The sequence below is a fragment of the Gopherus evgoodei genome, chromosome 2 (genome assembly GCF_007399415.2).
Source record: "Gopherus evgoodei ecotype Sinaloan lineage chromosome 2, rGopEvg1_v1.p, whole genome shotgun sequence".
In the NCBI taxonomy this organism is placed as follows: Eukaryota; Metazoa; Chordata; order Testudines; family Testudinidae; genus Gopherus; species Gopherus evgoodei.
Window position 1 is genome coordinate 72,756,939 of NC_044323.1, and position 25,540 is coordinate 72,782,478.

Sequence of the window (25,540 nt, forward strand, 5' to 3'; positions counted from 1 at the left end):
ACCTGCAATGTCATATAGTAGATAGAGCCTCTTACACCTCTCTAAGGCTGATTATTTTCATTGCTTCCCATTTGTAACAAAACAGGCCACTGGAGAAAGGTTAGCAACCACAGTGCAGAACCTTTTGGAAGTGAATGAAAAAACTAGGGACGAGAGCTAGGAGACACTATATACAGGGACAATAAACAACAGCTGAACACATACAGCTCCTATTGAATGCACAACAGGACTCTGTAACTCTCGGGATTTGTCACTGCATCTTCAGCTTGTGAATGTATTTGATACCTGTGCGTGCCTGACGCCTTCCCTCTCTGGTTAGCGATAATGTGATGGTAACTGAATAAACTGTGAGCACAAGTTTGATATGTTCCTGCATTTCACTGATCCAATGAACAGATGTAATCAAGATTCCCTCTGCTATCAGGCAATGCCTTATTTGATCAACTAATAAAAGATGGAGCAGGCTGTTAGCCTACTTAGTGTCTTTCCAGTATGGTATTACATGGTAGGCTGAGTCTGCTTTTGTCTGAAAGCAAGAGTAAGAACTTCCTGTGTTCTTTTCTCATTCATCTATTTTGATCTTTTTATATTAACTACCCAGCTATCTCTTAGCAGTTGTTTTTATGATTTATATAGACTAGCATTCCTCCTATTATACATTGCCACCTGGGATCAGGAAAAAATCTCTCTCCTTCCATGGGATAATCTTATACAATTTTGTCTGTGTGCACTTCCCCCTTTTTCTCAGCATTTGGTAGAGGCTACTGCTGTCATGGGTACATAGGCTTGGTGCTCACAAAAATAGCTCTGAATCAACCCCAGGCAGGACTCTCTTCAGTGTGACAACCCCTCATGGCACACACTCACTAAGATAAACCTTCTTGGGACCAACCTCGGAGCCTTCGGCACCTCTGTTCCATGCTGTGAGCTCCCTGCAGCAAGTCCACCTGAAGAGGACAGATGGGGAAGCCTTACACACATACACCCCCAAGGGGAGTCATGCACCCCTAACATCTGCAGTGATTCTCAGCCAGCATTGTGAAACAGAAGAGTTTATTAGAAAAAGGCTAATGTAATGCCCATCTTTAAAAAGGGGAAGGAGGAGGATCCGGGGAACTACAGGCCAGTGAGCCTCATCTCAGTCCCTGGAAAAATCATGGAGCAGGTCCTCAAGGAATCAATTCTGAAGCACTTAGAGGAGAGGAAAGTGATCAGGAACAGTCAGCATGGATTCACCAAGGGCAAGTCATGCCCAACTAACCTAATTGCTTTCTATGAGGAGATAACTGGCTCTGTGGATGAGGGGAAGCAGTGGATGTGTTATTCCTTGACTTTAGCAAAGCTTTTGATACGATCTCCCACAGTATTCTTGCCAGCAAGTTAAATAAGTATGGGCTGGATGAATGGACTATAAGGTGGATAGAAAGCTGGCTAGATCGTCAGGCTCAATGGGTAGCCTCCATGTCTAGTTGGCAGCCGGTATCAAGCAGAAAATTAAAACTACCTTTCCTGTCACCTAAATAAACATGCAGCACATGGGGAAGCTGAGGCACACAGCATTCACACACTATATTAAGAAAATTCCCACTTCATCACACCAGAGTAACTTGAATGTAGCACTTTAAGAAGCAATGCCTTAATGTTAGGAATCTAAATTCAGTACCAATGAGCTATGGATGGAGCTATGGACACCTCACAATGAGGTGTCATCTGACCGATGGAACTGAATGAGATGGGCTGTGGGATACATTTAAAGAAAGTTAAAAGCTGGATTTACACTATACTTGATATTTTGATTATATTTCATACTGTGTCATGAATATAGAATGACATGCTTCTTTCTGTTCACCATAAGATAATGTCATGATCCAGCATAGTTCAGAATGCTTCCAATAAACAAGCATGCATAGCTAAGAATAATCGATTAGTTTACAGGGAAAACTGCAGTGGTATAGGTAGTCTAAAAGATAGTATAATGGTGTAATGAATAGAGCTGTGTGAATACCTGATTTTTTGGTTGACTGAACTGACAAATTTAAAAAAAAATTGTTTAGAGTCTGCCTGAAATGATTTTGCTTTGAATTTTTCAGCAAAAATTGAAAGAATTTTTTGTTAACCTTTTCTAAATAAAACTGAAATAAATTTGGAAATGAAAAGTCTTTCAAAACATTTCAAGAATTTTGAAATAAAAAAATTTCTATTTCTTTTATTTTTTTTAACTGAAACAATTTGGCAAATTCACAAAATGTTTTGGTGAACCCAAATCTGCATTTCAATCTATTTTTTTTATGAAGATATTTTGCCCCAAAAAATTCACATTGCTCAAGTAATGAAGATTACAGTCATTATACCTGTTGACTGTATTGTCCTTGTCCGTTACTTATGCCTTTTATCCATTTCATCCTTTGTTGACGGGCTGCTCCATAGCAAACAAGTTCCCTATGGAGCAGCCCATCAATTTTGATACCTACCAGAAGCCATCAATCAATTTAGAGGCCTATTATCAAGAAGATTTCCTTCTTCCTCAGTAAAAAAATTATATTTGGATCCATAAATCCATGGCTGTCAGATACTAATATTTTGGCTATACTCATCAGGCATTAGGTCATTCGTTCTCAATGGTATATGGGCCCCAACATTTCAAGTCAATGTTTCAATTAATTCTGTAGCCTGCACACCAGAAAATAGCTTGACCACTGCTGACTCAGGCAATACCAGGACTGCCATTCTCTACCATAGCTCTGGGGGGCATGTTGCTGCCTCGGGCTGCATGCTGATTAGAGCTGGGGACAGTTTTCTATGCAAAATCTTTAAAAACAAAACAATAAATGCAGATTTGGGTCAATTGCAACAATTCATGAATTTGGGTTGAATTAACCAAAAATTGTTTGTGTCAAAAAATGGGGGGGAAAAATCAAATGTTTCATTTTGACATTTAAATGTCATCTTTTGATTTTTTTAATTCAAAATGCCTTTTCCTTCTGAGTTTTACTGTAATTTAAAAAAAAAAAAAGGCTAAAAAAACCGCAGTGGAACAAAATGTTTCATTTTGGGTTGAATGACATTGACACTAAATGAAAATTTTTCTACTTATTTGGTTTACAAAAAAATTGTTTGGGGGTGATCCAAAACTACTTTTGTTTTCTGATTTTTTGGTTCAATCAAATATACCAGTTATTTGCACAGCTCTGATGCAGAGTCCTCGCTGCTGCAGTAGGCGCAGATTTGTTTTGCGCTGTTTATCTCCTGCCTCTTCCCTTGTTACATTGCAGTATCAACAGACACTTAGTTAAGAACAGGCTCAGGCTCAGGCCCAAACCCTCCTTCCATCTACCAGCGGTTCTCAAACTATAGGTCAGTCAGGACTCCATTTTAATGGGGTTGTCAGGGCTGATGTTTGACTGACTGGGGCCTGGGGCCAAAGTCCAAGCCTGAGCACCACCACCTGGGTCCAAAGCCAGAGCCCCACAGCCCAGGGCTAATGTTCTGGATTCAGCCTGGGGCAGTGAGGTTCAGGTTACAGGCCCCACACCTGGGGATGAAGCCCTTGGGCTTCAGTCACCCCCGCACACGCACGCCTGGAGTGGCGGGACTCGGGCAGGCTCATGTTTCAGTCCCCCCTCCTAGGGTCATGTAATAATTTTTGTCATCAGAAGGGGGTCACAGTGCAATGAAGTTCGAGAACCCCTGGTCTACACATAATTCTGTCTGCCTTGGGCCTGGAGCCTGCCAGGGTGGAGGGTTCAAGCCTAGTCCCGGCAGGAACTGGAGTCCAAACTCCATTGTTTTGATCGTGAACGTAGCTCAGGCCCATCCCCCCCACCTCCAATGCTGTCTGAGTACAGATGCTCGGTGTTTAACCCTTCCGTTTCATTGTGCCCTCTGAGCTGCAAGCAGAATGAACCCTCTCCTGTGTTTGTAATGGCCACTGACACAAAGAAGTCCTTTGCCAAGCCTTAGCTGATCCTGGGGCACAGGCAGATTTTGGTTAACCTCTCATGCAAGGAAAGCAAACAGTTGGACTGTAGCAAGAGCTCCAGGAAACAGCAAAGAAGCTGGCAGTGTTGGGGATTCACTGGACTGATGACCAGCACAGGGAGTGGATTAAAAGGCTCAAGAGCAACTACTGGATAAGGCTGCTAAAGTGACTTGTGCTCAAACTTGTCCCCAAGGAGGCTTTGCTGCTAGACAAGCTGCAGCATGTTCTGTGTCCCAAATTGGAGGAGCTTTTTGATGCCTCCTCAGAAGAGCAGCCTGTCACAGAACCAGCAGCAGAAACACAAGAGGCAGAAGTAGCCTCGCCCTCAGCCTAGCAAGTTCCTGTCTCCCTGTTTGGTATTAATATAAAAATGGGAACAATTTTCTGGTTTATGACCCAATGCAAAAGATATTACAACCTGCAGGCAGTACTGAATGAATCTGCTAGTAGCCAGTTGCACATGAGCAACTTGGTGTCACCGCACCACAACATGAAATTCAAAATTTTTAGTAGAAACTCACATGTTTAACCAATCCCAATCACCACAGACTTTTCCTATAGTAGGAACTCCAGATAGATAGCCAAATTCCAGGGAAGAGCAAACTTCCCAGCCTCTCCTCTGTAGGTCACCAGCCCACTCCACTTGTAGTAGATGTGCTGTTCTGTCATCATACGTTTAAAAACCTCTGAGACATATACGGCTGGCTTGGCATTGGCAGCTTGGAATAAAAATCTCCCTTTGCCATTCTGAAACCTCTAGTATTGTTATGTGCTTGAGAATGTGGAATGCCTGAAAGTAGAGAGAAGACTTGTAGTTGTAAGCTGAGGCTCCTTTCCACTCCTCACGCCCCCACCCCCACCAAGAGCCAAGCTGTTTTACAATTTACAATTGTTTTTGTTTAAAAATTGCAGTTTATCATTATCCATTCAGTTTTTTCCCTGTGATTCACTGAGTTGTGTCCACAGATTTTCTGGGGACTGAGGCATTACTCTCAAAACATATTGAAACTCATTTTTACAGCACTGAGATTCTACAAGGCACTTTTACCTGGGGATGCACTGAACCTGTTGTGAAGCACTGAATCAATAATGCACTATTTGAGGTCTGCTTTTAGGCCCTTCAACCTCCAATAGACCTTTGGCCTCTGCTGGTCCTTCCACCTCAGCAGCATGGACTTACTGCAGCGTGTCCCTGAGATGCAGAACTGTCATGGACTGGTTCAAGCAGAAGCATTTCCATTATGAATTTATGGTGGACATTTTGGATAGAACCAACAAGCAGATGCAGTACAGAGGGATGAGGAGTCATGGCAAGTGGAAAGGCATAGACAAGCTACAGAGCGAGAGGACAGCATTTCAATATGCTAGGAGAGGCTTGTGGCATAGTTTCTAGAGCAGGAAGGTTGGTTGACAGAAGAAGAAAGAACCCAGCAGAAAGGTCTATTCAAGAGGCTGTTTATGCTTATGGACACCAGAGTACAGCCCCCTACTGCACCCAAACCATGTCCTGACTCCTCTGCATGGTACTATGTGCTGCAGACCAGACACACTTTGGACCATTACATGGTTGGGTGGTCCAGGTAATCAAGACTTGACTTAGCAGCTGAACAGGGCAAACCTACAACATGCAGTTCTCCACCCCTAGGCTGATCCCCTCCCTTCTGCATACCTCTGCTCCTGTACAGATGCCCACCCCTCCTGTACAGATGCCTCCACCTTCTGCAGCAACTCCATATGTGTGCTGAACATGGAACAAAAGGACAGGCAAAAAGCATTTCAGGAGACATGCAACAGTCACAGGGGAGGGGGTCATTTGTGGCCACGGGTTTTTCACTGTTCAATGTTTGGTTTATAGAGTTTGTTTTATTACCGGTGTCTTCATTTGCCAATGACAGCTGGCCTGCCTGGCAATGGTTTAATTTCTTTTTTCTAATTCAAGTTTAAAAATAGAGGCTTTTATTTTATTAAGAAATGTTATTACCATGACTGCCTCACGTCATCTAACATGTGTTTCAAATAATAAAGGCAAACACATGATAAAGGACAATTGGTAAGTTGTATGCAAAAAACTATCTCAATACATTTATCTACATCAAGCCATACTGCAAATCCACAGTTCTTGCCACATGCCCCACACACCCCCTTGCATAAGCAGTCATGTCATTCACAGGTACAATCCATAACAATCAATCCCCCACTCCCATTTCATTGCATAAAATGGCAGTACCTCCTGTACTGTAAACACTGTACATTTATAAATGCCCTATTATCACTCTTCCATTGGGTCATACAAGTCTATCATGTAGGAACATAGAGCATCCCTGATTTCTGTTGACTGCGTGCATCTTGCCCCAGATTTCCAGTTGCGTGTACTAGCAATCCATGACTGGAATAGCTACATTCAGGGGCAAACGGCTCATCTTTAGCTTCTCAAAGGTTATGAAAAGCACTGGAAGTCACACCCAAACAGGTCTGCAGACAGCCCTAGCAGGATTTCAATCTGCCAAATGCACATTCAACCACCAATCTATACCTGATGTGAGTGCAACTGAACCTTTTTTTTGCCAGGCCCTCTGAGATGGGTTCATAAGCCAAGGCAAAGGGGAGGGTGTATGTGGGGTCACCCAGAACAATAGTGGGGACAGTAACTCCCTTTATAACATGTCTTTTGGTGGCAAAAGTTTCCCAGCCTGTCCATAAATGTAGACTTCCAATCATTAGAAAACTCTGGCAACATGAACTTTTCTAGTGTAGCCCACATTGGACCACAGAAGCTGATTTATGGACACCACAGTCTTTCCAGAGCTACTGGCTGGCTGGCACCTCCAATGCTCATACCACCCCCCAGTGGTTGCCAGGAGAACCCAGGCCCACCCTCTACGCTGGGTTCCAGCCCAGGGACTCTATAACAAGCAGCAACAGTCATATGAACCACCCATTTGGGGAGGCTAGTCCCCAGCCCTGCCCCTTCTACTTAAGGTTCCCCCCACCAGAGCAGCCGGTGAGCAACAAACACCCTCCCCAGCCCCCTCTGCCCCAGGCAGGCAGTACAAGCACAGCCCCAGCCAGCCCCCATCTCAGAGACCCGGCTTGCCCTAGCCTCAGCCCAGGCTGGGGGAAAGAGCAGAAAGCTGAAGAGGCCTGGGGGTGGAGCATGGGCAGTGCTACACCTGGCTGTTATGGGGGGCTTACCCTCCCTGGGTCTGTTATACCTGCCACCCATGGCCACAATCCCTGTGCAGTCCTACCTCTTGCTACTGTTTCCATGGGCTTCTTCCTACATCGTTCACTTCCCCACATCTCTGGGTTTTCTATTGTCCAACTCACTCCATTCAGGGAGTGATTGCAACTTACTTCTCTGCAGGCTTTCCCAGCAGCAGCCAGGGCTGACAAGAGGGGGTGGGGTGGGGGAAAGCCAGTACAAATTACTGGGGCCCAGTGGTCCAGAAGGGGACCTGAAGCCCAGCTTCATCAGCTCTGTTTAGCCGGTCTACCCTTGCTGGGGGGGGCCCAAATTTTTTTCAGTGGGACACAGACCTGCTCTCGGCAGCCCTAGCAGCAGCAGGAGCTTACCCTCTGCAGCCAACCTGTAAACCACCCCTGCTTGCTGCCTAATTAGCCAATTGGGTCTACCTGGCCTAATTCAGCTCTTGCAGGGCTGGTGTGGGGAATTCACCCCACCACAGTAGGTATGATTGGAGGTGGTGGAGGTACATATGTGTGCATGCAGCTGAGATATACCTTCTATATGCATGTATGAGGCTGTATGTATGTTGAGTAAAATTATAGTATGTGGACTCTACAGGAATCTAAGAGTCAAATCCTTTCTCTGATTCAAAGCATGAATAAATGGGGGCTGGGGTGGATGGGGGAGAGATGGAGGCTTCATTGTATGATATGACACACTGAAATTATAAGCCAAAGATTTACTTTTTCCTCCCTTTAATTAGCCCCCTTCTCTCCTCTTTCTGCCTTTTCTTTCCCAGTTGGTTCTGAGTCTTCTTGTCCTTCTTCAACGTCTCCCTCTTTTCCTTCCCTCCCTTGCATCCCTCCTTTCCTTGCAGCTCCAATTCACTTCTCTTTCTATTCCCCTTAAAGCATCCATGTCAATGTAAAATTGCAACTGCACAGTGAACATGTGTCACACTTTGAACAACCGCTCATAATGAAGAGGAAAAGCAAACCTTGTGAAAACATATATGTCCAGTGAGAAGCGAGCACCTAAAGTGAGGAGTTGCAATGCTGAACCTAAGTTCCCTACATAGAGCTAGCCCTAACTGTACAATAGGGAGAACGGGCATAAGTACACAGAATGGAAGGCTGAATAAAATAATGGCTATGTGTTAGGCCCAATGAATTCTTATAAGAAAAGTTGCTATTTCTGTGGCAGAAATACATGTACTGCTAAATCCTGCACTGTGTCTGGAGATAGAATCTAAAGGAATAAGAGTTCCCCCTGGGGTGTCATAGATAACATAGCACTCCCCTTAAGGGAGCAAAGACATGTAAATGATATTCATGCCTCTTAATTGGTGCCATTCCATTGTTATCCCGCAGAAGACCTGGTAACACCCCACAGGGAGTACAACATTGCAGAGCTCCAATCCTTCCAACTTCTGATCTGAAATGAAAACAGCACATGCTAATCTGAGTCTCTGAATGCAGTTCCTTATGCAAGAAGGGTTCTTGCAGCTGACTTTCAACGCCTTAGGTCAGCCACGCTCATTAGCCAGTCCATGCATCTGTGGGTTTTTCTGCACCTTTACGGCCCACTTTGTACTATCAAGTGAGGTGGCACCAAAAACATTTAGTATACTTCAGTTCACCTGGTAAAGGAAAAGGTGTCCACTTGTGTATAGTTCATCGCGGAGCTCAACTGAAAGGGGGATTTTGCAAGGGTAGAGCTTGGACATGTCACACGGTTTTTATCTTCTGGTCCTGGAACAATATTAAGAACTTCTGCCTCACTTGGCATCTTTCAGCAATATAAGATTGTATCAAGAGGAAGAAAAAGCAACAAAAATACAACTATATGCATGCACATATATACAGGATCACCAAGAGCGGGTTCGGGCCCCTGTGAAAAAAATTTTTTGGTTCCCCCCAGCAAGGGCAGACCGGCTAAACAAGGCCGACGAAGCCGGGGAAGCCAGGCCCCAGGCCCCCTTCCTGACCACCGGGGCCCAGTAATTTGTACCGGCTCCCTCCGCCCCCTCATCAGCCCTGCATATATAGATACACATACTATACTTATACACACACGTTAATACATATACATGTATGCACACAAATATGGGCCAGATCCTCAGCTGATGAAAACTGATGGAGGTCAATTATGCACAGTAATGTCTATCTAGTATACTTGCACATGAAGACAGAGATACAATACCTACATACATATGCTATTAAATAGTGTAAGTCATTTTGTGTGTGTGCATGTCGATGTGTGTAATTATTCCCACCCTCATCTCCAGTTGCAAAAACTCATCCTACAGGCCAGGTATGCTTAGTAAGACAAACAACTGAAGCAGTTGAAGGAGATGGGTACAGCACTCCCTTGGAGAGTTTTCTGATTTTTGTTGGAAAGATATGCAGCTGTTCTTATAATAACTTTAAGTTTTGACCACTAAACACATGCTGTATGTGTCAAACTTTATAATGGATCATAATATGCAACCTTGATTATCCTGTCCTTACTTATTCAAAATCCCTTGTTATCAAAACCTGGGCCCTCTTCTGAGGGTTCCACTTATGTCATAAACAGATAGCTAAGGGTTAATGTCTCTTTCACCTAAAGCATCTGACCAGAGGACCAATCAGGAAACCGGATTTTTTCAACTCTGGGTGGAGGGAAGTTTGTGTCTGAGTCTTTGTTTTTGGTCTGCCTGCTTTCTCTGAGCTTTGGAGAAGTAGTTCTGTTTTCTAATCTTCTGTTTCTAAGTGTAAGGACAAAGAGATCAGATAGTAAGTTATATGGTTTCTTTTCTTTGGTATTTGCATGAATATAAGTGCTGGAGTGCTTTGATTTGTATTCTTTTTGAATAAGGCTGTTTATTCAATATTCTTTTAAGCAATTGACCCTGTATTTCGTCACCTTAATACAGAGAGACCATTTGTATGTATTTTTCTTTCTTTTTATATAAAGCTTTCTTTTAAGACCTGTTGAAGTTTTCTTTACTGGGAAATTTCAGGGAAATTGAGTCTGTACTCACCAGGGAATTGGTGGGAGGAAGAAATCGGGGGGGAGATCTGTGTGTGCTGGATTTGCTAGCCTGATTTTGCATTCCCTCTGGGTGAAGAGGAAAGTACTTTTGTTTCCAGGACTGGGAACAGAGAGGGGGAGTCACTCTGTGTAGTTTCACAGAGCTTGTGTCTGTGTATCTCTCCAGGAGCACCTGGAGGGGGGAAGGGAAAAAGGATTATTTCCCTTTGTTGTGAGACTCAAGGGATTGGGTCTTGGGGTCCCCAGGGAAGGTTTTTCAGGGGGACCAGAGTGCCCCAAAACACTCTAATTTTTTGGGTGGTGGCAGCAAGTACCAAGTCCAAGCTGGTAGCTAAGCTTGGAGGTTTTCATGCTAACCCCCATATTTTGGACGCTAAGGTCCAAATCTGGGACTAAGGTTATGACATGAGTAGCAGCGGTTGGGATATAGACAGAATCCAGAAGCCAGTAGAAATATTATATTTTTTTTTCTCTGCTAAGGGCTTTTTAGCAGAGAGAAACAGTTGGTTTTAAAAGGGAACCAGAGAGAATTTTTTTTTCTGCTCTCTCTGGCAGTTTGTAGCTTGCATCTTAAGCAAGAAACCATTAAGGTGCTATTAAGAGTCTTTTGTCACACAATAGCACTCCCATTGAGAGTCATACCAGCACTATATACATGCAAATAAAGTGGTTTTTCAGGTTTACTTAACATTGAAGATTAGCTAAAGGCACTGTTGCTAGGCAGACTTCAGGAGGCAACAGAGAACCTGCAGTTCATAAGATAAACACCGGAGGGCACCCCAACACAAGAAAACAGGAATCATGACTTCTAAGGCAAAAATTGAGGCCGAAGAGCAATTCAAAGAAGCTGAACACAGGCGACAAATGGAGATGAAAGAAAGAGAAGAACAAATCAAAGAGGCAGCACACAAAAGAAAACTAGAAGAAGAAGAGGTGGCCTACCGAAGGAAACAAGCAGAAGAAGAGTTGGCCCACCGCCGAGACATGGAAAAACACCAAAAAGAAATGGAAAAACAACAAAAAGAGAATGAAGAGAAGGAAAAACAGAGAAAACATGAACTGGACTTGGCAAAAGCTGGGCTGCATGTGCCAGCCAACCCTCACAACCCGGCGCCAATTATTGCTCCACAGCACAGGAAATTTCCCACCTACAAGGCAGGGGATGACACCGAGGCCTTCTTGGAAAATTTTGAAAGAGCCTGTCTTGGGTACAGCATCCCTGAAGACCAGTACATGGTAGAATTAAGGTCACAGCTCAGTGGACCTTTAGCAGAGGTGGCAGCTGAAATGCCTAAGCAGCAAATGAATGACTATAAACTTTTTCAAACCAAGGCCAGATACAGGATGGGGATAACCCCAGATCATGCCCGTCGGCGCTTCAGAACCCAAAAGTGGAAACCAGAGGTGTCATTTCCCAAACACGCCTACTACATTGCAAAAAACTATGAGGCCTGGATAACAGGAAACAACGTTCAAACCTTGGAAGAACTGCACCTCCTCATACAAATGGAGCAGTTCTTGGATGGTGTTCCTGAAGACATCACACGGTACATACAAGATGGAAAACCCAAAGATATCGCTGAGGCGGGGGAGATTGGAGCCAAATGGATGGAACTGGCAGAAAGCAAGAAAGCTACTGTCAAGGGGAACGATTACCCCAGGGGGCACACAGACCATAAACCCTACAACCGAGGACAGCCAAAGACCCCACATACCACCCAAGTAAAGCCACAGACACCCTACCCTTCCACCTCACCAGTCTCCAGTAACTCACCTCGGCCCAGTGACCCATCAGATGGAAGATGCTTTAAGTGTAATGAACTGGGACATATCAAGGCCAACTGTCCAAAGAACACCATGCGAGTGCAATTCATTACCCCACCATCACACCAAAGATCCCCAGGCCCGGATGCCTCTCAAATACCCTTGGAGCGAAGGGAAAATTTGAGAGTGGGCGGAAAGAAGGTTACTGCGTGGAGAGACACGGGGGCACAAGTGTCAGCTATCCACCAATCCTTCGTTGACCCCAAATTCATCAACCCAAAGGCCAAAGTTACAATTTACCCCTTCATGTCACAAGCTGTAGACTTGCCTACAGCTCAACTGCCTGTCCAGTACAAGGGCTGGTCAGGAATGTGGACTTTTGCAGTCTATGACAATTATCCTATCCCCATGCTACTGGGGGAAGACTTGGCCAACCAGGTGAGGCGGGCCAAGAGAGTCGGAATGGTTACACGTAGCCAAACCAGGCAAGCTTCCAGACCCATTCCTGTTCCTGAGCCGTCCACAGAGGCCCCGTCTGTGTTACCAGAGACCCAGACAGAGGTAGTGGACCCGGATTCCATGCCTACCACTGAAACAGCCACAGCATCTCCAGTCCCAGGTCCGGAACTGGAACAGCACCCAGCACCAGCGATTGCAACCCCATCTTCAAACTCAACGCCAGTGGGCGCCAGCAAGCCCCAACTGGCAGAAGCAACAGACAGCCATACCCAAAAGGCTCAGCCAGAACCTGAAATACCCTCAGGTGCACCAGCGGAGAGCGGTTCACCAGCAACGGAAACAACCCCATCACCTACATCGCTTCCAGAAGGATCAAGCCCAAGTCCACAGTCTGAGGAAGAACTGGTGACCCCAGCCTCAAAGGAACAGTTCCAGACTGAGCAGGAAGCAGAAGACAGCCTTCAAAAAGCGTGGGCGGCGGCACAGAGCACCCCACCGCCTCTCAGCTCTTCTAATCGATCCCGGTTTGTTATAGACCAAGGACTTTTATACAAGGAAATTCTTTCTGGTGGACACCGGGAAGAATGGCAGCCGCAAAAACAGTTGGTGGTTCCAACTAAGTACCGGGGGAAGCTCTTAAGCTTAGCCCATGATCATCCCAGTGGCCATGCTGGGGTGAACAGAACCAAGGACCGGTTGGGGAAATCCTTCCACTGGGAGGGGATGGGCAAGGATGTTGCCAAGTATGTCCGGTCTTGTGAGGTATGCCAAGGAGTGGGAAAGCCTCAAGACCAGGTCAAGGCCCCTCTCCAGCCACTCCCCATAATTGAGGTCCCATTTCAGTGAGTAGCTGTGGATATTCTGGGCCCTTTCCCAAAAAAGACGCCCAGAGGAAAGCAGTACGTACTGACTTTAGTGGACTTTGCTACCCGATGGCCGGAAGCAGTCGCTCTAGGCAACACCAGGGCTAACACTGTGTGCCTGGCCCTAACAGACATCTTTGCCAGGGTAGGTTGGCCCTCTGACATCCTTACAGATTCGGGTCTAATTTCCTGGCAGGGACCATGGAAAAACTGTGGGAAACTCATGGGGTGAATCACTTGGTTGCCACCCCGTACCACCATCAAACCAATGGCCTGGTGGAAAAGTTCAATGGAACTTTGGGGGCCATGATACGAAAATTCATCAACGAATTCTCTAATAATTGGGACCTAGTGTTGCAGCAGTTGCTGTTTGCTTACAGGGCTGTACCACATCCCAGTTTAGGGTTTTCACCATTTGAACTTGTGTATGGTCACGAGGTTAAGGGGCCATTACAGTTGGTGAAGCAGCAATGGGAGGGGTTTACGCCTTCTCCAGGAACTAACATTCTGGACTTTGTAAGCAACCTACAAAGCACCCTCCAACACTCTTTAGCCCTTGCTAGAGAGAACCTAAAGGATGCTCAAGAAGAGCAAAAGGCCTGGTATGACAGACATGCCAGAGAACGTTCCTTCAAGGTAGGAGACCAGGTTATGGTCTTGAAGGCGCAACAGGCCCATAAGATGGAAGCATCATGGGAAGGGCCATTCACGGTCCAAGAGTGCCTGGGAACTGTAAACTACCTCATAGCATTTCCCAATTCCTCACTAAAGCCTAAAGTGTACCATGTTAATTCTCTCAAGCCTTTCTATTCCAGAGACTTACAGGTTTGTCAGTTTACAGTCCAGGGAGATGAGGCTGAGTGGCCTGAAGGTGTCTACTATGACGGGAAAAAAGACGGTGGCGTGGAAGAGGTGAACCTCTCAACCACCCTGGAACGTCTGCAGCGGCAACAAACCAAGGAGCTGTGCACTAGCTTCGCCCCATTGTTCTCAGCCACCCCAGGACGGACTGAACGGGCATACCACTCCATTGATACAGGTAATGCTCACCCAATCAGAACCCCACCCTACCGGGTGTCTCCTCATGCCCAAGCTGCTATAGAACGGGAGATCCAGAACATGCTACAGATGGGTATAATCCGCTCATCTACCAGTGCATGGGCATCTCCAGTGGTTCTGGTACACAAACCAGATGGAGAAATACGCTTTTGCGTGGACTACCGTAAGCTAAATGCAGTAACTCGTCCGGACAACTATCCAATGCCACGCACCGATGAGCTATTGGAGAAGTTGGGACGTGCCCAGTTCATCTCTACAATAGACTTAACCAAGGGGTACTGGCAAGTACCGCTAGATGAACCTGCCAAGGAGAGGTCAGCATTCGTCACCCATGCGGGGGTGTATGAATTCAATGGCCTTCCTTTCGGCCTTCGAAATGCACCCGCCACCTTCCAGAGGCTGGTAGATGGTCTACTAGCTGGACTGGGAGAATTTGCAGTTGCCTACCTCGATGATGTGGCCATTTTTTCAGACTCCTGGCCCGAACACCTACTACACCTGGAAAAGGTCTTTGAGCGCATCAGGCAGGCCGGACTAACTGTTAAGGCCAAAAAGTGTCAAATAGGCCAAAACAGAGTGACTTACCTAGGGCACCAGGTGTGTCGAGGAACCATAAACCCCCTACAGGCCAAGGTGGATGCTATCCAAAAGTGGCCTGTCCCACGGTCCAAGAAGCAGGTCCAATCCTTCTTAGGCTTGGCCGGATACTACAGGCGATTTGTACCACACTACAGCCAAATCGCTGCCCCATTGACCGACCTGACCAAAAAGACCCAGCCAAATGCCGTTAAGCGGACTGATGAGTGTCAAAAGGCCTTTACCCAACTTAAGGCAACGTTCATGTCTGACCCTGTACTCAGGGCCCCGGACTTTGACAAGCCATTCCTAGTAACCACGGATGCATCTGAGCGTGGTATAGGAGCAGTGCTCATGCAGGAAGCAACAGATCACAACTTCCATCCTGTCGTGTTTCTCAGCAAGAAACTGTCTGAGAGGGAAAGTCACTGGTCAGTCAGTGAAAAGGAATGCTATGCCATTGTGTACGCCCTGGAAAAGCTACGCCCATATGTTTGGGGACGGCGGTTCCAACTACAAACTGACCATGCTGCACTAAAGTGGCTTCATACTGCCAAGGGGAACAACAAGAAACTTCTTCGTTGGAGTTTAGCTCTCCAAGATTTTGATTTTGAAATTCAGCACATCACAGGAGCCTCTAACAAAGTAGCTGATGCACTCTCCCGTGAGAGTTTCCCAGAATTCAGTAGTTAAAAAGTGTTCTTAAAATGTAGAAGTCTGTTAGTTATATACTTAGGGGTATATCTAAAGGTGCATGTGTTGTATTAATCTGTTTATTTTAAAGTTCTAGAAGGAAATCGCCGCCAGTGAGCTTCCCCACTGTCTGCAATTTGGGGGGCGTGTCATAAACAGATAGCTAAGGGTTAATGTCTCTTTCACCTAAAGCACCTGACCAGAGGACCAATCAGGAAACCGGATTTTTTCAACTCTGGGTGGAGGGAAGTTTGTGTCTGAGTCTTTGTTTTCGGTCTGCCTGCTTTCTCTGAGCTTTGGAGAAGTAGTTCTGTTTTCTAATCTTCTGTTTCTAAGTGTAAGGACAAAGAGATCAGATAGTAAGTTATATGGTTTCTTTTCTTTGGTATTTGCATGAATATAAGTGCTGGAGTGCTTTGATTTGTATTCTTTTTGAATAAGGCTGTTTATTCAATATTCTTTTAAGCAATTGACCCTGTATTTCGTCACCTTAATACAGAGAGACCATTTGTATGTATTTTTCTTTCTTTTTATATAAAGCTTTCTTTTAAGACCTGTTGAAGTTTTCTTTACTGGGAAATTTCAGGGAAATTGAGTCTGTACTCACCAGGGAATTGGTGGGAGGAAGAAATCGGGGGGGAGATCTGTGTGTGTTGGATTTGCTAGCCTGATTTTGCATTCCCTCTGGGTGAAGAGGAAAGTACTTTTGTTTCCAGGACTGGGAACAGAGAGGGGGAGTCACTCTGTGTAGTTTCACAGAGCTTGTGTCTGTGTATCTCTCCAGGAGCACCTGGAGGGGGGAAGGGAAAAAGGATTATTTCCCTTTGTTGTGAGACTCAAGGGATTTGGGTCTTGGGGTCCCCAGGGAAGGTTTTTCAGGGGGACCAGAGTGCCCCAAAACACTCTAATTTTTTGGGTGGTGGCAGCAAGTACCAAGTCCAAGCTGGTAGCTAAGCTTGGAGGTTTTCATGCTAACCCCCATATTTTGGACGCTAAGGTCCAAATCTGGGACTAAGGTTATGACAACTTAGCAGCAAGAAACCGTGTTATATCGAACTTGCTTTGATCCACCAGAATGCGCAGCCCAGCCCCCCCGAAGCACTGCTTTACTGCGTTATATCCGAATTTGTGTAATATTGGGTTGCGTTATATGAAGGTAGAGGTGTACTATATAACTCACTTCAAAGTACCACCAACATTCCCCATAGCAAGGTGAGCGGCAAGATACATTTATTCTGATAGTTGTTACAACAAAACCTAGAGAAATTTTATAATCTGATGTATATACTCTCTTCTACACACAGCAAGCAGGGAAAGGTTGTTGGGGGGCAGAGGGCTTGTTGTTTGTTTGTTTGGTGGTAGTGGTTGTTTTCTACTACTTCAGATATGTTTAATGTCAGGGGCGGCTTTATGTTTTTTGCCGCCCCAAGCATGGCAGTTAGGCAGCCTTTGGCAGCTTTTCTGCAGGAGGTCCGCCAGTCATGCGGATTTGGCGGTGGCTCTGGCGCTGATCTGCTGGTTCTGCGCCTTCGGCATACCCGCTATCAAATTGCCACTGAAGCCACGGGACCGGTGGATCTCCTGCAAAAACGCTGCCGAAGGCTCCCTGACTGCTGCCTTCACATTGACCAGCACACAGCATCCCTGCCTCCAGCTTGCGGCCCCAGGCATGCGCTTGCTGCGCTGGTGCCTGGAGCCACCCCTGTTAATGTGTAAGATGCTACAGTGAAGTGCCAGATGCATCTATCTCATTAGTTTACCCACAGTACCTGGACTATAATGAATATGTATCAACAGCCTCTGTGTGTGTGTGCATGTGTGAGAGTAGCCCTCCCATTTTCTTGGTGCCTTTCACTCCAGCTTTTGGTTAGGGTATGGCAAAGAGACTGCATTAGTCTAACTAACCAATGATCTCCTTCTAGAGATGGACATGTGTCCAGGTGGAATTTTTCAGATCTGTCAGCAGCCTTTAACACCACTAATCATGAGATTTTATTGTCTCATTTGCTCACCCCTACTCTTTCCAGAATGTTGGGCAATCTGCTGCCTCATTAGTGAAGTTCCACAGGGGTCTATTCTGTCACATGTCCCTTGGAATGAGTATGTGGGGAAGATAGTGAGGAAATTTTGGCTGCAAAGCCATCTGTCTACAAACAACACACAGCTGTGTGTTTCCTTCTTATTGGACCCTGGCAGTGTATGGTCTTTACTTTCCCAATGTGTTGCTAAGCTTAGGACTTGAAGAAGTTGGGTGACGCTCAGATGAGAGAAGACAGAGATGCTGCTAGCTGGGTGAAGCATTTTCCACTGATACATGATCCACTGTTGATGGGGTTTGCATACTCTTTGTCTAAAAAGTTTGCAATTTGAGGGTGCTTTTGGATCCCCAGTTGTAATGCATTTCCAAGTGGCCCAAACCACATTTTCACCCCCTACTTGCATTTGTTATACTGATTACAACCACCTCTCTTGGTTGTGAACCATGCCACAGTAATCCATGCCTTTATTACTATACACAACAACATGCTATACATGGGCCATCCACCAACACCACTCAGAAACCGCAGCTGCCTATTTGTTTGGCAGTATTAACCAGGACAAACAGGACATTGATTCAATAAAAATTGCACTGGTTTCCTATATACTTCCAGGAGCAAGACAAGGGTTTGACTTTGATGTAAAAAGATTCATGGGTTGAACCCTAGCTACCTAAGAGTATGTCTACACTGCAGTTAGACACCTGCAGCTGGCCAGTGGCAGCAAACTCGGATTCATGGGGCTCAGGCTAAGGGGCTGTTTAATTGAGGTATAGATATTTGTGCGTGGGCTGCAGGCTGAGCTCTGGGACCCACCCACCTCCCAGGTCCTACAGCCCAGGCTCCAACCCAAGCGCAAACATCTACACAGCAATTTAACAGCCCATTAGCTTAAGCCCAAGTCAGCTGGCACAGACCAGCCATGTGTTTTTAATTGCAGTGTAGACATACCCTAAGAGACCACCCCTTCTCCCTCTGTGCTGCACAGTTGCAGAGATCAGTCAGCTTGAGTACTGTTGCAAACAGACCCTATGTTGGCATATCTGGGGGCTGCTGATGGAGTGTGCCAACTGGAGAGCCCTGGGCTCTGGAATTCAGTTCCTCGAGTGGTCCAAGCGAACTGAAATCTATTGAGTTTCTGGACACAGTGGAGAGTCCCTCTTTTTCCTCAGGATTTGTTACTTGTGGGGCAAAACAGAATGTTATTGTTTGACAGGTATTTCATTTCTTTGGTGGGGTGAGAGTCTTAGCATTCATATGGGTCAATGAGCCAGGGGTTTTATTTTTAAATATTGTGTCAGAGGCATTTTCTATACATCAATCTATAAAAAATATAAATTAAATAAATGAACCATTACAGCAGTGTCTCTCTCACACATTCTCTCTCTCGTGTTTTTGGAAGGTGTAATCATTTTTACTGTGTAAAAAAGAACCACAATCTCATTACTGAGCCACACCTTTTTAAGAAATGTACTTTAAACCCATGACAGTTAAGACTTACCACCCAGATACGCTAAGTACCTCCTCCTATTCAAGAAGAAGTCAGCCTTGGGTATGCTGCCAGAGACAGCAATTTAGAGCCTTCCTGTTTGTGAGCTTTCCCTTGGGACAACTCTAATGGATGTGAATCTCTTCCAGGCCCAATGTTTCTATATTGCATATATCCAGGAGAGTTAGCTAGTAAGTGGACCAACCATAAACAAAGTGTTTCCCTGTATTTTTATGTGTTTGGACAGATAGGATTTTCTTAGCATCAGCTTTGTATAAATAAGTTATATCCTCCTTTGAGACACTTACTGTAGCTTAAAGTAACTTTTTTTTCCTGATATTTAGATTAAATAGCTGTTACAGGAGGATTGAACAGATGGATTGATAGGACAAGTGGGTAAAGAGCATGTTGGATAAATGGGCTAAGAAATTAATGTTACTTATTCTGTGAGTGGCAGCCAGTAATAAGTGCTGAAGGCTATGAAATAACTGGTTTTCACAACTCCTTTTGCAACATTGTGTCTGTTTTCCCTTTCACACCACAGTCTGCCTGTTTGCTTAAACACCAGATTCAACAAACTATTGCCTTAAAGAGTTCCTTTGTCTTAACATTTCCCATTCTTGGTGCCCATCCTCATATACATTCCATTAAGATTGTCTGAAATAAATGCTCCTCTTCCTCTCCCTTCCCCTGCCCCATCCCACCCTATGGCTTGACATTCAGGAATAAGCAGCTTTGGGAAAGTACATGTCCTAAGATGTCAGTTAATTATAGCAGTTCCCAAGCTGTGAATGCAGCTTTCCCCATCCACAAATATGGGTGTGATGATCAGAAATTCAATAGTTAGGGATTTGAAAAGGCCAACAGTTTTTCCCTTTGTTTTTTGAAAAGGAAAAATTAGGGCGGTAATTCCAATAACAAAAATGTCATCTGAATACATTTTTATCTTGAGCTCACTGCCCTGTATCCCTGCCAACAGAACACTGCCAACTTTATTAGTATCTTGTTCAAATACAGAAATCTGGAATATTTTATTTTTAATATCCTTTGTCTCCAAACACTGATGAGATGTGTAGATCACACTGCCAATGTAAAATAACCTGCCATTATATTGCACATTTCAGAGGACTCCCACAGATCTTCTCTGTACTATATCATGTGGAATGTGTCACAACCAGGATGAGGGCTGTCAGTCCCAGTGGTTGGAGCAGGAGTCACGCCAAGTCAGTTACCAGGAGGTCAGAGTCCAAGACAGGCCAGAGGGTGAACCAAGAGTCAGGCCCCAGCAGGCAGGCAGGGTCAGGTTACTAGGAGATCGGGGTCAGGCACCAGATTGCAAACAGCAATCAAAAAGTGAAGTAGAGGACAAACTAGGCTCGGAAGCCAGAGTCTAGGGTCCATCGCAAGCAGGAATTGGAGCAGAGATGGGCAAGTAATCTGTGTTGTTGCTCAGACAGCACCACTTCATGGCTTCTTGGTTTAAGTAATGGTATTGGCCAATCAGGGGGCTGTGAAGGCTTGCCACTCAGGTCATGCTGGACATTACTTCCTGCTGAGCCCAGGGTCACAGGGTCCTCCCATGAGAGCGCAGCCTAAGCTTCCCCTGGCAATGCAGAGGTGTCAGCAGCCCAGACCCCCCATAGCCCCAGGATCTAGCCATGTAGGTTCTAACAGAATGTCAGCTAGGGGAATGCTGCTTTCTTCTCAAAAGAAAAAGAAGCCCATATTTCTGATGCTATTCATTTTATTTTTATCCATAGCTCACTACTGATGAACTGGCCCTGATCCAGTACTGAGCAGCATATGGGCAGAACCTTGACTACAGCTCAGAGATCCAAGTGGAGCCCCAATGATTTCAATGAGGGCTCTGCCAGGGGCAGAGCTCCACGGTCCACCCCCATAGAACTCATTGCAGAACCAGGGCTCTAGAGTGTAAATTATGAGCAGTGCTTTGAAAAAAAAACTCTATTTGCTTCAATTTTGTAATGATCATATTATGAAATGTGTAAATGATGGGAGGAGAAGCATTTCAAACAAATTAAAAGGGAAAAATGTTAGTTGATGATTTCCTGCCTAATATGAGACTTTGGGGCACCTTTGAGGCTGCAAGCTTTGGTAGATATTTAGCCTTAGCTATGGGGCTTCAGTGCTTAGTGATGGCTTTTTCCCCTTCTGCTCATGCACCAGCTGAACATGTCCTAAACTGTGCTGAAACACTGAACTATTGTTAGTAGATAAATTAATGTGGTCTCTCAGCAGCATCTCCTTATTCAGCTATATTAACATGGACCTTGAAGAAGCACTTGTAGTGGTGAATTATCTCAAGTGGGCTGGACTGGGATGGGGTCAGTCACAGCAAGGACATCCTCAGATAGCACCTATTGACTGTTGTTATTTATGTTGCTCTAAGTTCAAAGAGCATTTGTGGGGACATCGAGGGGAGGAGAGTTAAGGTATTTTACTTTCTTTTGTATATTACAGAATGAATTGTACAAAATTAGGCATTTGCGGAGAAGATAAATTCAGTCTATTTCTACAAGGCCTGTTCCAGAGCTCATTAAAATCACTGTGAGTCTTTCCATTTATTTCAATGTGTTTTTGATGTGGCCCATTGAGCTTCTTCAGCCTAGGGCCTGATTTGCCTGTGCATTACTTCAGCTTTAAGATGGAGTAGCCTCCCTAATTTCAGTAGTTCTGGAGGCAAATTTTAGGCAGCTAGGAAAGAGATTAAAGTCCAGGACCTCCACTGTAGCATTCTCTGAAATGCTTCCAATTCCACACGTAGAACTGCAGGGTCTCAATGGGTAGATGAGATGATGGCGGGGCGGGGGAGGGGGGACTTTAGGTTTATTAGGAATTGGGGAACATTTTGGGAAAGGAGAGGCCCCACTTAAACCAAAACAAAACCAAATTGCTGGCATGTAAAATTAAAAAGATCATAGAGGAGTTTTTAAACTAAGAGCTGGGGAAAAGACAATAGGTGTGGAAAAGCACACAGTTCAGACACAGACATCCCATAGACGAGGATCTATTAATGGGGATTCTCTATATACAAGTAAAGAGGAAAGGATAGAAGTTGATAAAATACTGGTAGCAGTTAAAGAGAAATAATCAAATGAAAGTGAGTCCTATTCAATTACATCACATGAAAACAGACAACTAAATATTGACAAATTGTATAAGTGCTTGTATACAAATGTTAGAAGTCTAAATACTAAGATGGATAACACTGAATGTGTGGCATTAAATGAGGATATTATTATATTAGGCATCACAGAAATTTGGTGGAATAATGATAATTAAGGGTCTGTGCAGGGCCAGCGCTTCCATTTAGGCAACCTAGGCGGTCGTCTAGGGCACCAGGATTTGGGAGGGCGCCGCCCTCGGCAGCAATTCGGCTGCGGGGGTCCTTCCACGCTCTGGGTCATCGGCAGCAATTCTGCAGTGGGTCCTTCACTCACTTCGGGACCCTCCGCCAAGGTGCCCCGAAGACCAGGAGTGCGGAAGGCCTCCCCCCGCCGCAGAATTGCCGCCAATGACCGGGAGCATGGAAGGACCCCCGCCTAGGGCGCCAAAAACCCTGGCGCCGCTCCTGGCTCCATATTTGTCACAGAGGTCACAGATTCTGTGACTTCCCATGACTTCCGTGACTTCTGCAGCTGCTGGCGTGCCTGGCCCTGTAGCTACCTGGGCAGCTCGGGCAGTCCCTGAGCCAGTCACACCAGTTGCTTCTGGGACAGTCTCAGGACCCTCCCTGCTCCCCCAGCAGCAGCAGTGTGGATGTGGGGGGACTCAGGGCTGGAGATTGGGGTGTGGGGCGGTGCTTACCTGGAGGGGGCAGCTCCCTTCCCTCAGCTCCTAGCTCCATGTGCTGCCTCTGCTGGCAGGCACCGTCCCCACAGCTGCCATTGGCCGTGGTTCCCAGCCAATGGGAGCTGGAAAACCAGGGCTTGGGGTAGAGCGGAGGCAGCACATGGAGCTCAGGAGCCAGGTAGGGAGCCTGCCCCAACCCCACCAATCCTCCCCCTCCCAGCATCCGCACTGCCCCCCTGGGCTGCGCTCCCCCTGAGCACCCATGCTGTCCCTCCCTAGGCCATGCCCCCCAGCACCTGTGGTGTCCCTCCATGGAGTGCACCCCTCTCTGAGCACCCACGGCACCCCCCCAGCACCTGCGGCATCCCCTGGGCAGGGCCGGATCCAGGCACCAGCTTAGCAAGCAGGTGCTTGAGGTGGCCACCCTGGAGAGGGGCGGCAGATCCAGGTATTCAGCAGCAATTCAGTGGAAGGTCTCTCACTCCCGCTTGGAGCGAAGGACCTCCCGCTGAATTGCCACAGATCAGGATTGCAATCGTGGCTTTTTTTTCTTTTGGTTGCTTGGAGCGGCAAAACCCTTGGAGCCGGCCCTGCCCCTGGGCCATCCCCTGAAGCCCCCTCCCCCAAGTTTTAGTCAGGCGTATATAGCAAAAGTCGTGAACAGGTCACAGGTCATGAATTTTTGTTCACGGCCCATGACTTGTCTGTGACTTTTACTAATAATACCTGTGACTAAAACATAGCCTTATTGATAATCAATGGGACACAGTAATACCAGGCTATATAGGAATGACAGAGTAGATTATGCTAATGCAGTTAGTGGCATTATATGTGAAAGAAAGCATAGAGTCAGATTCAGTAAAAATTTTAAATGAATCACACTGCACCATAGAATTCCCATGGATAGAAATTATGTGCCTGAATAATAAGCGTATAACAGTGGAAATATACTACTGACCACCCGATCAGGATGGCAATGGTGATTGTGAAGTGCTCGGGGAGATTAGAGAGGCTACAAAAATAGAAAACTCAATAATAATGGGGGATTTTAACTATTCCCATATTGACTACATCACCTCAGGATGGGATGCAAAGATAAACTTTCTAGATACCATTAATGATTACTTCTCAGATCAGCTCTTCTGGACTCCACAAGGGAAAGGCAATTCTTGATTTAGTTGTAAGTGGCTCACCGAGTCTGGTCCAAGAGCTGAATATAGCTGAACCCCTCAGCTCTGTGGCTTTTCCATTTCTAATATCTTTTTTGAGATGGGGTGACCAGAACTGCATGCAAAGTATTGAAGGTGTGGGCATACCATAGATTTACATACAAGCAATATATTTTCTATCTTATTTTCTATCTCTTTCCTAATGGTTCCTAACATTTGGTTAGCTTTGAGTTTCACTGTGATTGAACAGATGTTTGCAGAGAACTATCCACAGTTACTCCAAAATCTCTTTCTTGAGTGGTAACAGCTAATTTAGACCTTTGTTTTGTATGTAAAGTTGGGATTATGCTCTCCAATGTGCATTACTTTGCACATATCACATTGAATTTCATCTGCCATATTCTTCTCCAGTCATCCAGTTTTGGGAGATCCCTCAGCTTTGGATTAACAAGATAGACTAATTATGTATTGTTTGCAAACTTTGCACTTCAAAGTTTAGTCCTTTTTCCAGATCTTATATGAATATGTTGAACAGCACTGGTCACAGTACAGATCCTTGGGAGCAGGGGCGCTATTTACCTCTCTCCATTCTGAAAACTGACTGTTTATTCCTACCATTTATTTCCTGTCTTTTAACCAATTACTGGTCCATGAGAGGACCTTCCCTCTTATCCCATGACAGCTTACTTTGCTTAAGAGCCTTTGGTGAGGGACCTTATCAAAGCATTTTTGAAAATACACCGCATCCACTGGATCACACTTGTCCACATGATTGTTGGCCACTTCATGGAATTCTAATAGATTGGTGAGGCATGATTTCCCTTAACAAAAGCCATGTTGATTCTTCACCAACAAATCATGTTAATCTATGTGGACTGGTATACACTGGGGTGGGGTGGGGGTCGATCTAAGTTACTCAACTTCAGCTACATGATTAACGTAGCTGAAGTCAATGTACTTAGATCTATTTACTGTGGTAAGTCGAAGGCTGACACTTTCCCATCGACTCCACCTGCGCCTCTCACTCTGGTGGAGTACTGGAGTTGATGGAAGGACGCTCAGCTGTAGCTTTATCGCATCTAAACTAGAAATGATAAATCTACCCGTGATAAATCTACTCCCGCTGGATCGATCGCTGCCCTTCAATCCAGCAGGTAATGTAAACAAGCCCTGTGTCTGATAATTCTGTTCTTTACTATAGTTCAACTGCTGTGCCGAGTACTGCAGTTAGGCTTACTGGTCTGTAATTGCCAGGATCAGCTCTGGAGCCTTTTTTAAAAATTGCTGTCACATTAGCTATCCTCCAGTCATCTGGAGTGTAGAGATAGGGAAGGGCTGTTCATCTTGGAAAAGAGATGACTAAGGAGGGGTAAGAGAAAAGTTTATAAAACCACACATAGTGTGGAAAAAGTGAATA